Source organism: Vicugna pacos, chromosome 6, assembly GCF_048564905.1.
Source record: "Vicugna pacos chromosome 6, VicPac4, whole genome shotgun sequence".
In the NCBI taxonomy this organism is placed as follows: Eukaryota; Metazoa; Chordata; class Mammalia; order Artiodactyla; family Camelidae; genus Vicugna; species Vicugna pacos.
The window spans coordinates 74773738-74786901 of NC_132992.1; the positions used below are offsets into that span (position 1 = coordinate 74773738).

At 39.9% G+C, this 13164-nt stretch overlaps 1 protein-coding gene across 14 annotated transcripts in view; it reads left to right on the plus strand.

The window, feature by feature from the left end:
* Nucleotides 1-13164, plus strand: part of NRXN3 (neurexin 3) — a 1622069-nt gene that overhangs the window by 924689 nt on the left and 684216 nt on the right. The window lies entirely within an intron of this gene.

Consider the following 13164-nt stretch of genomic DNA (forward strand, 5'->3'; position numbering starts at 1 on the left):
TCTTGTTTGAAAGATATTTTGCCACATCATCACAGGCATTTCCATGGTGACAAAGAAAAGTATCACAAACAGGGTTGTGCCACCTTTGAATACAAGTTTATCAGAAGAGAAAAAAATCAAGAACAAGAGACTGTTTTAGGGTTTCACAATCTATTTGCTCAAGATAGAGTGACTCCTAAAATATTACCATTGAAGAGCCAAGTAAAACAGTTTAACATCTTGGAATAGTAGATCCTTTTAGTATATTGACTTTAAAATGAGGAAATGGGTACAAGAATAATATTACTAACCTTTTTTTCACTTAAATCCACTCCTCAAACTATGTATGTTCCTATTATTTATCTCGGCTGATGTGAACGAAAAATACTGCAAACCATATCAGTAAACAAAGAATGCTGAAACCATCAAGTCATCAGCGGCTGCTGCCAACCCCCAGTGAAGACCAGCCTGCAGCCTGGCCTCTGCAGCCACCCACAGTGGTGCACCCCGAGGGGACTCAGAATAAGAAAGGACAGGATACTGGCCCTAGACAGCTAGGTGCTTGTCAAAGAAATGAATTCAATGAGCCTGAATGTTTGCTTCCTCCCATACAAAGAAAAGCACTAGATTATTTAAATTGAGATGCCTGGTTTTCTTTAGTTAACAAGTAATCTTTTAATGTTCCAACACCTGGTCTTTGTTGTAAAGCTCCTATATATCCTAGCTCCCCCCTTACCTCTTTGGAGCAGTCCCTCAGAGCAATCTGAGAGGCTATCATCCCGGGCTCAAAGGGGTTCCAGTCCTCAAAAATGTCTGCCAAATACAGTGTAACTCTCAACTTTTAGGCTGTGCATTTATTTCAGTTGACACTGATACATGTTTCCATGTTTTTGTGAATTCACATATTTATAAAAACTTAATGTGTGTAAAGAAGTATACATCACTGTGTAAGTATTCTGATTATTTACATAAAACTAAAATAAGACAAGATGAACTAATGAATTAAAAGATTAATTGCTTGTGTTTATGTAAGTTTATGAGACATCTTATGTCACTTAGTTTCTTATGATCATTGGTGGTTTTCATCTTGAAGAGAATCACAGAGTCAAATGTGGAGATAGTGGCGCACCTGTGGGTTGAACCCAGGGTTCCATTTTTCCACGTGACAGCTTCTTTCATAGCACACCATAATGCCAGCCAGGAAGTAAAAAGTGAAGTGTTCAAAAAAACTAGGTTTAAGAAGGCACAGAGTTTCTTTTCAGTGTTGTTAATGGACTCTAAGAGATACAGGAATTAAGGGAGTCACCGCAGTCTTCCTAGGGATGGAAAAGTTTCCATTTATCCTTCCAAGAAGGGAAGGAGCTCAGGAAGGAGCTCCGTGGGGACATGGGGGAAAGTGTGTCTTTGGCTGATCAAATCCCTGGTCTCCAGCTGGTTTTCTAATGCTGACAGATAAATCGAGGCATATTAAAATTTTTAAGAGTTTGTGCAAAAATCAACTTGCTTTGGTCTGCATCCAATCTAGTGAATGGAAAGGAGCTTCGAGGATCTGTACAAAATAAAAGGCTAATAAGCAGAAAGGAGCAGGAACAAGGCAGATTTCCTAGGCAAAAAAGCAGGTGGGCTATTGCAAAGTTTCTTTCCTGTAACTATCAGGCAGATTATCTAACTAGTGCTGATCAGGCAATTCCTGATAGCCTGTTTCAAGATGCCGTTTCTGGGAGGTGAAGTGTATTAGTTTGTGAAGGCTGCTGTGACTAAGTACCACAAAGTGGCTTAAACAACAGAAATGTATCATCCTGGAGGCTAGAAGTCAGAGAGCAAGATAGTGGCAGGGCTGGTTCCCCCTAAGGGCTGTAAAGAAGAATCTGGTCCACGCTGTCTCCTCTTCTGGTTGTTTTTTGGTAATCTTTGGCGTTCTTTGGCTGATAGAGACATTACCTGACTATTACTTTGCCCTGACCTCCACCTCGATATTCACGTGGCATTCTCCATGTGTGCATACTGTGTCTCAATTTCCAGTTTTTATAAGGACACCTGTCATATTGGATTAGGGTCCAACCTAATGACCTCATTTTAACTCTAATACCTGTAAAAAGACTCTAACTACAAATGAGGTGGGAAGCCCCATCAAAGACAGCAGGACCCCGAGACAGGGCACTACCCTCCTGCCAGCACTATTCGGTTCCCTTGCCCAGTGGCATTATTTCGCTTTTTAAACTCTGAAACAGCTTACTTCTAGGAAAGTGGAACTTATCCCTAAGAGTCTATTGGTTCCCTGAGCTCACTCCTGATTGGTCCATTTCTCTCACTCCTGATTGGTCCATTTCTGCAAAGCTTGTTCCTAATTAGTCACCTTTGTTATACCTTATTTACATATAATGTTGCAAAATCTAAACTGGTAGCCTGTAAAAGCCTGTGTAAACCTATAGATGGGGTCCAGAGCTTGGAGTGTTAACTCCTCTGGGCCTGCTGGCATAATAAACCTGATTCTCCCACCCTCCAAGTGCTGCTTGGTCTCTTGCCCAGATCCAGGTTGCTGTCACAACTGAGCTATAACGCTGACCCTATTTGTGCTGCACTTTGCTGCAACACAAATAGGGTCACATTTGGAGGTACTGGGGCTTAAGACTTCAGCATATGAATTTGGTGTGGGGGACACAGTTCAACTCATAACATGAAGTGACAAAAAATATTTCTACAGATGGTAATTTTAGCTCTGTTCAAAGTGGGGCTGAAGCACAGAGAAATGATGGTGGGAGAACAGACTGTGAACATATTGAAGGATCGGAAGCCCCTCAAATACAATCCAGTTCCTCGAGAAATCCTTACCCTCTCTAGACATCTTACTTCTCCTTAAAAAAAAGCCCAAAGGAGAACAAAGACTTGGAAAGATATCTATAGATTCCTGGAAGTGAAGTGTGGGAGTTTCTCATCGGTCCTTGGTTCTTTCATTTTACTCTCAAAGGCAGGTTTTTCATTGTGAAGGGCACACTTATTTTAGAATGCACATTTCATTTAATAACATAGGGCATGATTTGATCATAAAAATACTTTAACTGTAAACCTGTTAGACAAAAGGATTTATAACTTCCACACTTAGGTAGTGTCTTTCTGGGGGTAAAAAAAAAGAGGAGGAAAAGAAAGGGCTGAGGCCCTCAATGTTGATAACATTTGGTCCTGGTCATATGCTGAGTCAAAGACACCACTGATTTCTAAGTTGCCTACCTAAGTCTCCAGACCTTGTCTGCTACCTTATATTTATGCCTTAATAACACATACATAATGCAGCCTGGCTGTTCTGGGGACAGTGGGAAACACAAATTTTCCTGACTTCTTCACATTTAAAGTCTCTAATTCTTGGTTGAATTAACATAGTACTTAGCATTTAATTTCCTGGGGGTACCAGATGTTTTATTTTGTGTGTTTGTTTTATTTGTGTTATAGTTGTTGGGTCGTTTAAAATGAGACTCAACACAGAGGAAAGAACAGTGCATGCCAATAAATATGTAGTTTATATTCAGAATACATATGCACAGTGAGTGTAAATCCAAATAAACATACTCCAATGAAGAATTATTCAATGTTGCCTGTTTTCAGCTGGATTCGCACTTACGCTATTCAAGGTGAAGGGGGATTTCAGGGAAAGGGCAGCGAAGAAGACAGAGGAGGAATAGCCTTATGGGATGTAGGTTCTCAAAGCCTTTAAATGGATAGATTAGCAAGTTAATAATAGCAGGAGGGGTGGTTACTGTGTTATATTCTAGGGACTCTAATGTGGCATAATTGTCTGTGATGTGGCTCCCACCGGTAAGGGAAGGATGAATGGAAGCATACACTGAATTTCCCTCCAGGGCACAGAACTCCTTTTGCTGGGACTGAAGGCTAAAAATGAAAGTCTGTGAGAAGAAATGGCATCAGGAAAACAGTGGAGGAAAATGTAGGGCAAGGATCGGAAATCCATGAGCAGTGTGTGTGCCTGACCAAGTCTTTTCTATCACTGACTTAATTATATCTTCATCTCTCTTCTCTGTCCGTATCTTCTCCCTTGGCCCAAATTAGCTTAGCACTGTAAGCCCATACTTAGTTGTGTGGTGAAGACAGTCATTCATCAATTCAGTAACTATTTGCTGAGCTGAACAAAATGGGCAAAATTCCCCATCTTTGTGGAATTTTCTTTTTGGGAGGAGGTTAGTAGGGGATAACAAAATAGATAAGTAAATTATATAACTTGTTAGTTCGGGCTAAATTCTACAAAGAGAAATAAAGCAGGGAAAAGGGATAGAGACGGGAAAGTTACAATTTTATAAAGAATTGTCAGAGAAGATACTGCTTTTCTGATGAACTATAAAGCTGTGATCCTATTACTTTTTAGTGTTTGTTCTTTGGCCACTGAAACTTCCAGGAACTTTCCCTGTAAGTGATATTTAGGTATCAGTATCTGGGCCCTGGTGATTAAATTGTGACACATTATGCTCATTTAAAAAAATTATTATCATATACAACCAGGGAGGGCATTTTTTCTTCCAGCCTGGAGAACGTGATGGATCTATAGCAGTCTTATAATTTAAGGCAGTGAGCCCAGGACATGTAACCTCAGGACCTCTCCTATGCCTGTGTTTGAAACTGTCATAGGTGAAAAGCAAAATGGCAAGAGAAAGCAATATGAAAACATACAAGGAAGCTGTTCAGGACAAGGCGGGTATGATAGTCAGCTTCCTTTTTCTGTATGTTTCCTTCCACCTCTGCCTATTTTCCTTTGTGCTAGATGTAGTGTTTTGTACGTGTTTCATTTTATTCATTTGGCAAATCACTGTCACAACAAATTAGAATTGGCCATTGCATTGTACAGAAACCTCCTGCGTTTGTTCTGGATAACATCAGGTAAATTGGTAATTTGACTGTTAGTTTCCATAATACTTGTGATAGTAAAACAGACACAATTCTATGTGATTCTAAACATTGATCTTCAGATTGTATTCCTAAAGGAAGGGGTGGTGTTCCCCTCCACTCCTCAAAAAGGAGATGGAACATTCAGGAGCACTCTCAGCACTGCGCCATCAAGTCACCACTCTTGTCTCCAGCCCCTCTTTGTCAGCTGCATGTGTAAAAAGAAACAAATTATGGCTCTGTGGTGTTCGCTAGCCTTGAGTAATCAAAGATCCTTCAGTATCTTTGCAAAAACTTTGGATAGTACTCCAGCCGCGGTCAGAGCTTCCTTAATAACCTATTTCCACATTTTTCTCCTCTTGGGTGTTTCTTTGTTATTTTCCCTTTTAGAGACATTTGCATGTAATCAGACAGTTGGAATTTTAAAATTTGCTTTTTTCTTGCTGTTATTCCATACCTGAATTCCCTTTCTCCTCCTTTTTTTTTTTTTTTTTTTTGTCTTTCTGTTTTCTGACAGGGAAATAAGTTAGCCAAACCTCAAATGAAAAATAGCAACAATAGCAAAATTGATCCAATTTTTAAAAAATTGTCCTAAAAGAAGCAATTATTATAGCTATTACTACAAATACGTTTATTGTGGAAGAATTCAGGTCCTGTCCAGAAAAAAATAAATCACAACAATTTTCAGTATCTTCCTTGGATATTTTGGAGAGTCTCTGGGACAGAGCAAGAACATAGGGTGGGACTCAATTTAATGGCATAACAACATTGTATTAGGGCTATACACAGGAATTCCTCTTGCCCTAGAACAATTAGTGTTAAGTTCTCTCTACCTGTTAACATTCTAAGCTGATCCACTGGCTCAATGGCTTCTTTATTCTTCACTGAAAGGACTTGAGAACCTTTGAAAAATACAGTCCTTGAAAACCCCGTCAACTAACTATCACTTTCTTTGGTGGCTTCTCAGATGCGCTATTCAATACTGAATTTCAACACTGTTCCAGTTCAACACTTTTCCAGTTCAGTGGGAGAAATAACATTTTAAAAATGACAAAGAAATGAAAGGCACTTCTTTTTTCATGTACAGTCGTTAGCAGTTGGCCCAACCAATGAATTAGCAGTGAAATCAAATTTGGAAGGGTGGATGGATGAGTGGATGGGTGAGTTTGTGAAGGGATAGATAGATACATAGACGGATTCTGCACTGACTACCTTATGATTTCCTTTCTGATTTCCGAAGATCTTGACGGGGCCCTTGATTATCATTTATTCAAGATGCACTCTAATTGCTGTAGGGGAAATGGGTTAGTGTCGTTCTTGAGTGGCTGATGTTTCCTGATTTTTTTTTTTTTTAACAACCACTTAGGCCCAATGCCGGATAGTAGGGGGAAAATGTTTCTCTGGCTTTTATGAATGTTTATGAAGCTGGTAAACGTCCAAACCATAGCTACCTAGGTGTACTTCTATCAACCGGTCTGGATAGATAACCAGTCCCAAAGACTGTCTTGAGAAAGTAACTAGGCAGCTTGCGTCTGCACTCGTGTTTACATGGTATCAGTGGTGTCCTGATCTTCTCCAAAACTTTCTGGATTTTTGCTGCTGGATAGATGGTACTGACTGCAGGTGTTGTTTCTGTTTCTTTTCTTTTTTTTTTTTTAAATCACTGGGCAGGTCATACATCTCCAAGCCCAACTAAAAATTGAGTGGTTTACACTAGATTTAAAAAAAGTAATACTGTATTGTGGTATCATGGAGAGAATGGAATTCTTGTGGTTTGAAACTATAGAAAAAAGTCTCTCTACTAACATAAAACCACTTGTAACTTTGAATGTGTCAACCAGTCTGACCTAGCTGATAATTAGGCTTAATTCACAGGGTGGTTGTGAGAACCAAGTGAGATAAAACATATGCAAATGCTTTGTTACTCTCAAGGATTACCAAGCACTTGTATTGTTGTTGCTGGGTTGAAGTGTTCTTTCTGGTGATACTATTCAGTGACCGTATGACTAAAACAATCGCTCCTTATACGCTGTCTCCCTGCCTCCCCTCCCTCCCCTGTTTTTCCAGTGTGGTCAGTATGTGTTGACAGCTCACTATGAGCCTATCTATATGTGGTTTTCTAAGCTGAAAGTCATGCTGTCTACAATCAACAGATTTCCACCCTCCTCTTCTGGAGATACTCTGGACTATAGAAATAACTTCAGGGATTCCAAGTATTAATTCTACAGATAGATTTCAGGATGCAAAGAGGATACTGACATGCCTTTAACTGTTCCCCATAGGAACCTGCTCCAGATGTGTATCTTAGAGAGAAACTGGCATTTTTTTTCTTACAGATATTGCATTGGATTGTGTAAGAAAATTGCAGGTTAAATCAGCATTTCCTCCTGTTGGGTGTGAATTAGATCAATGCTGAAATGGGAGTCCTAGTTAATCTATATGATGGGGTTACTAGACCTCTGTATCTGGTGGCTTAGATCATTAAAGAAACTGGAAAACTCTTTGCAATACAGATAGAATTAACTGAAGCCTTTTACTCTTAGTCCCTTCCCCTTGTAACTATTACCAACCTTTCTTGAAAAGCTAAGCCAGGATATACTGAAGGACTGTTTCCGTTCCATTCCTTCCTATCTGTACAATTGCCGTTGACACTCTTTACCTCTTTGGCCTGTCAAATACCAGTCATTGTCAGGTAAGAAAGTGGTAAGAGAGCATTTCTACAGCTACTCTGCCGATGTTCAAATTCCAGCTCTGCGCCTTCCTTATTGTGTGGCTTTGGGCAAGTTATTTAACCTCTCAGTGCCTCAGCAACCACTTCATAGGAGGCTTGTTAGGAAGATGAAATGAGCTAACCTCTGTAAAGTGATTAGAAAAGTACCTGGCGTACAGTAAGCACTATATAAGTTTTGTTATATAATGTAAGACTTAGTGGCTTACTTGCATTGCTCACATTATCTGGCATGTTAGCTTCCATACAGTTGGTATGCAATAAATACTTGATGACTAAATAAATCAGTAAATTAGAGTGGGACGGAAGACACATGGGTGTATTCCATTTTTCTACTAAGTAGCTACGTGATCTTGCACATCCATTTTAAACTTCTCTGGAACTGTCTTCTCATTTGCAAAACAGAAATAGTATTTATCCAACATATTTCAAAGGGTAATCAAAATTATTCAAGTGATAATATGCTTTCAATGAGTTTAAAATATACATGTGTGGTGTTATGATGTTTATATTTATCAAATGACTGAGTCAGTCTCAGGCGGAGCTATGCTGAATTAGTCCTAAAGTTGGCAGTCATCATGAACACCATGACCTAAAAACCGACAGCCTGTATCAGTTCTTGGGAATATAGAAAAAATGTTTCAAGGTCCCCCATCTCAGTCAAGAAAGAGGCTGCTCATTTGCCTATCAGTCCTCTTGTCTATATTTGGCTATTTCTTGTTATGAAAGAGAACCTTAGCAAACCTCGAGAGTTTTAATCTTCCTTTATCACATCCCTCCACACTGTTAGGCCATATTCCAAGGACAGTGGTTTGGAGCTGTTTGTTTTTATGCTGATGGATGTCGCAGTCTGTAATCCATGAACCGAAGCAGGGCTCCTCTTCTGTTGCTGTCGGAGTATCTTGTTGTGTTTATGAGTCTGACAGGCAAACGTATCTGAGGCATATCTCATATGCTGATCTGTGAGGGAGATAAGCCCCTTGTTTTGCTTGAGTGGAAACAAAACAAGCAGTTGGCAGACTGCATTGATTTCTACTTGGGCTGAAACGGCCAGGATAAGATTGAGTCCTCTTTGGGCACGCCCCAGCCTTTGCGTTTGAGCACTTGACTCAAATTTGCAAAACAGTCGAAGGGAGGGGCAGGTTTCTTCCTGCCTCGACATACCTACTTTCATTTCTTGCTTTCACAAGCTGCTGGCACTATTTTGTGATGGATTTTATGATAGAGAAACTTGAAAGTCAAATAGTGTCAGAGCTTAAAATCTCTTACTTAATTTGCTCTGTGGTCCTTATTCATTTTATTTGTTTTTTACCCTTTGATTTAGGTTCCCCCACCTACAAATTGCTCCACTTCAATGGACTGCCAGGTTTTTACAGAATTAAATTATTTTCTGGTTGAAGAGAGACTATATATAAATGTCCACATGGACTGGTAGATGGGGATTGGGGAACTCCAAAGCAGTCAAACCCTGGCTAGAGCTTGTGTTTTGATGCACATGTTTTTGCATTTTTTTGCACATTTATAATCATGGTTTAGATGTCATAATTTCCCAGTGATTCCATAAGCGTCTTGAGGGCAGTAGGCCATTGATAATGGGTAAATATTAGTTAGAAGGATATAATTTTTTTTAAAGAAGAAGGATATTCAAAAATGCTTCCTACCAGTCTATTGGTTCAGAAGAATGTGGATGGGATTCCTTCTCTTCAACCTAAAATTTTGACTTTGCAGGCTATTTTTAGTTTTTCTGATTCCTTGATGATTATTAATTGGTTCCAGTGGTGTATGTTTCAGACCTTTAATTAAATCCTCCTTTCTGTCTAACTCTCAGCCAAAACATATTTTTCATTTTTCTTCCTGCGATGCTCAAATTTAAGTTGATGCCAAATGTGTGCTGTTTGGTTACATTCCACCCAAATTTGCTTGCAAAGAGGACCAGGGCAGTAGTATCTATTTCAGGTAGGTTTTTAAATTTTAAAAAATTTTAAAGCTTCTTGGCTTTTTGGCTAAGATCAAATGTATTTCGGGTAGTTTTACAAGGAGCCATTCTTGGTCCTCAATGCGTGTGGCCAAGGAGGAGGCAGGAGAGGAAAATGAAGTAGATGTCCTTCAGGTATTAACTAATTTATGATGGAAATGGAACACAGAAGATCAGATGCCACTGGCCCTTTGCGGACGGAGCTGTAGTAGTGTTAGCCAAGACGAAATCAATGCGTAAGACTTGGTCTGCAGGGCCTTCTTACCTGTACTCCTATGCTAGCCAAGCGCCTCCTGCAGCTTTGTGGTGAGAGACACCCTCATGGGTTAGTCATGTCTTCTCGGAAGAAGGGCAGCCTCTGGAAGAGAAGTGCTGGCAGTCATGTGATTACCTAATCCATCACTTGACTCCTGATTCTCAGCTCTTGATTCCTCGTCTTTCATAGGGTTGCTTCTTAGATCATGGTGACTAGCGAGGAGGAAATAGTGTTATATTAGTTATCTATGACTGCAAGACAAAGTATTCTAAAACTTACCACCTTCAGATAATATAATGCAGCACAGTTTCTGTGGCTCAGAGATCCATCTGTGGCGTAGCTGGGTGACTGGCTCAGCATCCCTCAAAGGCTGTGATCAAGGTGTCAGCCAGGGCTTCAGTCTCAGGCTTAACTTGGAAGGAATCTGTGTCTAAGCTCATTTCTGTGGTTGTTGGTAGACCTTAAGTCTTTGCAGATTGTTGGCCAAAGACATCATTCTGTGACACATGGTCCTCTCAATAGGACAGCTTACAACATATTTTCTCTCAGAATAAATGAGAGAGAGAGTGGGTAACCAAGATAGAAACCACTGTGTTTTTTTCTTTTTTTAATCTGATCTTGAAAGTGATCCCATCACTCTTGCTATATTCTGTCCATCCCTTAGAAGTAAGTCAGTAAGTCCAGTGCACACTGAAGGGGAGGGGGTGACATAAGGGCACAGATACCAAGAGGTGGGGATCATTGGGGACCATGCTGCAGACTGCCTCCAACAAGTGTAAATAGCGTGAAGTGGGAGTTGGAATGCCTGCATTGCAGGGCTTACTGGGGTGACATGTATCACAGTGCCTGCCACAGGGTAGAGCCAAAGAAGATTACATCCTATTTCCCAGCACATTGCCTGGTGTATAGTAGGCACTCAACTAGCTATGTGCCTATAAAATTCTATTTTATTAAAAAGATGAGTCTCTCTGTTACAAAGAGATTCATGCCTGATATTATCCCCTATAGAAAATTTCCTTCCCGTGTTTCGCTTCTCCAGTGCCATCAAGGGAATGGATTTAAATCTGGAATAATTATTCAAAAAATAAGGAATAACTGAAGCTGTTCTAGAGTGACCTTGCTTGAATTATCTTTTTAACCATAATTAGGAATTTCTTCTTTAGGTCAGGGGTCTTCCATAGCAGATGATAAAAATTAAATTCCCTCCTGACCTAGAAAACGTTCTCTCTGCTAATCTGATCTCACCTGGAAGTTCAATAACCAGGAGGCAAAGCACTCTGTATGTATAATCTTAACCACATGGCCTGAAGCACCGGATAGGCAGTCACACCGTGTCCTTTGTGAATCTGGGAAGCAATATTTTTTGACTATTCCTTCTGAATTCTTCTGTAGTTAAATCCTTGATTTCTCTTACGAAGATGAGAAATGATCATCCTTTGTCAGTTCTGTTGTTAAGGGTATTTATTAGGTTTCTGCTTCCACATGGGTAAGTAAGAGAAGCACTTCATATTTCACGTGGTTCCTGACCTTTTGGGATGAACATTGGGAGAGATAACAATGGCCCAGGTGTAAAGTTGAAAATTAAACTATAGCTGAAATGAAATGCCCTGTAGAACTAGACCTATCCGTTGTAACGCAGATCAGCCCCTTATATGATGTGAGACAGATTACATGTAACTACTATGTAAGACATAAAATGTGGCAATCACACAGACCTGTCTGTGACACAGTGGTGTGCCGTGTGGCAGGGCTTTGCTCCATTTACATTATGCTCAGGTAAGGGGACAAAACAGCTGTCAGGGAGTTTGCAACCTGTTTGATCAGGGACACCTACATAGAGAGTTTTGACTTGTTTGATAGGCAAGGATGCTTATTTGAGGGAGATAGTCAGAAATGTGTGTAGACTTCTGTAGACACCCCAATAAAGCTTTCAGATAATGAAGCTGGTTTTTTATTGGTTGTAATGACAAGATAATGAACCTGTAAGATTTTTTTTTTTACTCTGATATGCTTTCTTCAGAATGAAAGTTGAAATATGCCAGGATGTCTGTTGCTGCTATTAGACCCTCAGGGTTGAGTTGAACTTCAGAGGTCATTGAGGTCATTCAGCCATAAAGGTCTTTTTGTTCAACTCATGACCACGTGAAGTACTCCTGTGGTCACAGTAGCTTCTGAGGGAAAATAAAGCACAAGTGTGCTGACCAGTGGGAGGGCAGACTCTTGGCAGCTGATCTGTGGGGATAGACTGCTCCCCTGGAAATGAGTGTCAGAGGCCCATTTCTATTAGAAATATTGCCCAGTGACGTTACATGGTAAAAATCCATCCAAGCTCGCTCTGTATAGCTTCCAGAACCCTAATGCAAAATGATGCCTGAACCATTTTATTATAACTGGTCCATGCATGAGGAGACTAAATAAAATGAAGTTTGTTTCAAGATACACATTTTCTAAACAGGCAGGAGAGCAAGAGGTATTAAAATAAGGTATTATGCAGTTCATTGAATGTATTAACAACTTGGCTGTGATTGTTCATGTTTGCCCTGCTATGTAATGTATAGTTTTGTCAGATTAAAAACCCCCTTGGATATAATTTTATTTACACCTACACGTATATTTCTAAGAGATGAATGACCGTTTCTGGGAATACTTAACAAGTAAAGAATCTGCCTTGTTTTTGCGGCACTGCTGCAAGTTAAGTAAATGACTTCCTCTCTTTGGGCCTCACTTCCAGTACTTACAAAGGCAGGAGGTTGCACTGGATGATCTGTAAGGCCCCTTCTGGCTCTAATATCCTACTAGTCCATGATTCTTATATAGGGATCCTGGGAGATGATGAAAGAGAGGACCTAACTTCTTTTCTGTCACCAGCCTCTATGATTCATGGCACTATGTTTTTGTCCTTGAGTCAAAATTGCTTCTCTTAACAACTGAGCCAGCCTGTATTCCTCTGCTTCTTAAGGAGGTGACTGTGTTACTGAAGATCAGTTCTCATCCCAGCACTGCTCTGACTCCTGTACTCGGTTCCTTGGTGCCTTTCTTCTGGAGAATGTCTTCAGCTATAGAAGGCCCCTTTAGCTGAATTACCAGGTGAATGTTACCAATGCAAAGCTAACTGATACAGGCGTATAATAAAATCTTGGGATTTGGGGAAACAAGTCAATTTGTTTATGAAACCTCAGAGTGATTCGAAACCCATTTCATAGTAAAATGTCTACCTTTATAACTATCCTTTTCTCCACTGCAAAATAACAACTTGAAAGATAATACAAGGATATTACTGAAATAGTTCCTTTGTGAAGAAAAGGATATTTAGACAAACCAACAGCATATGTTATT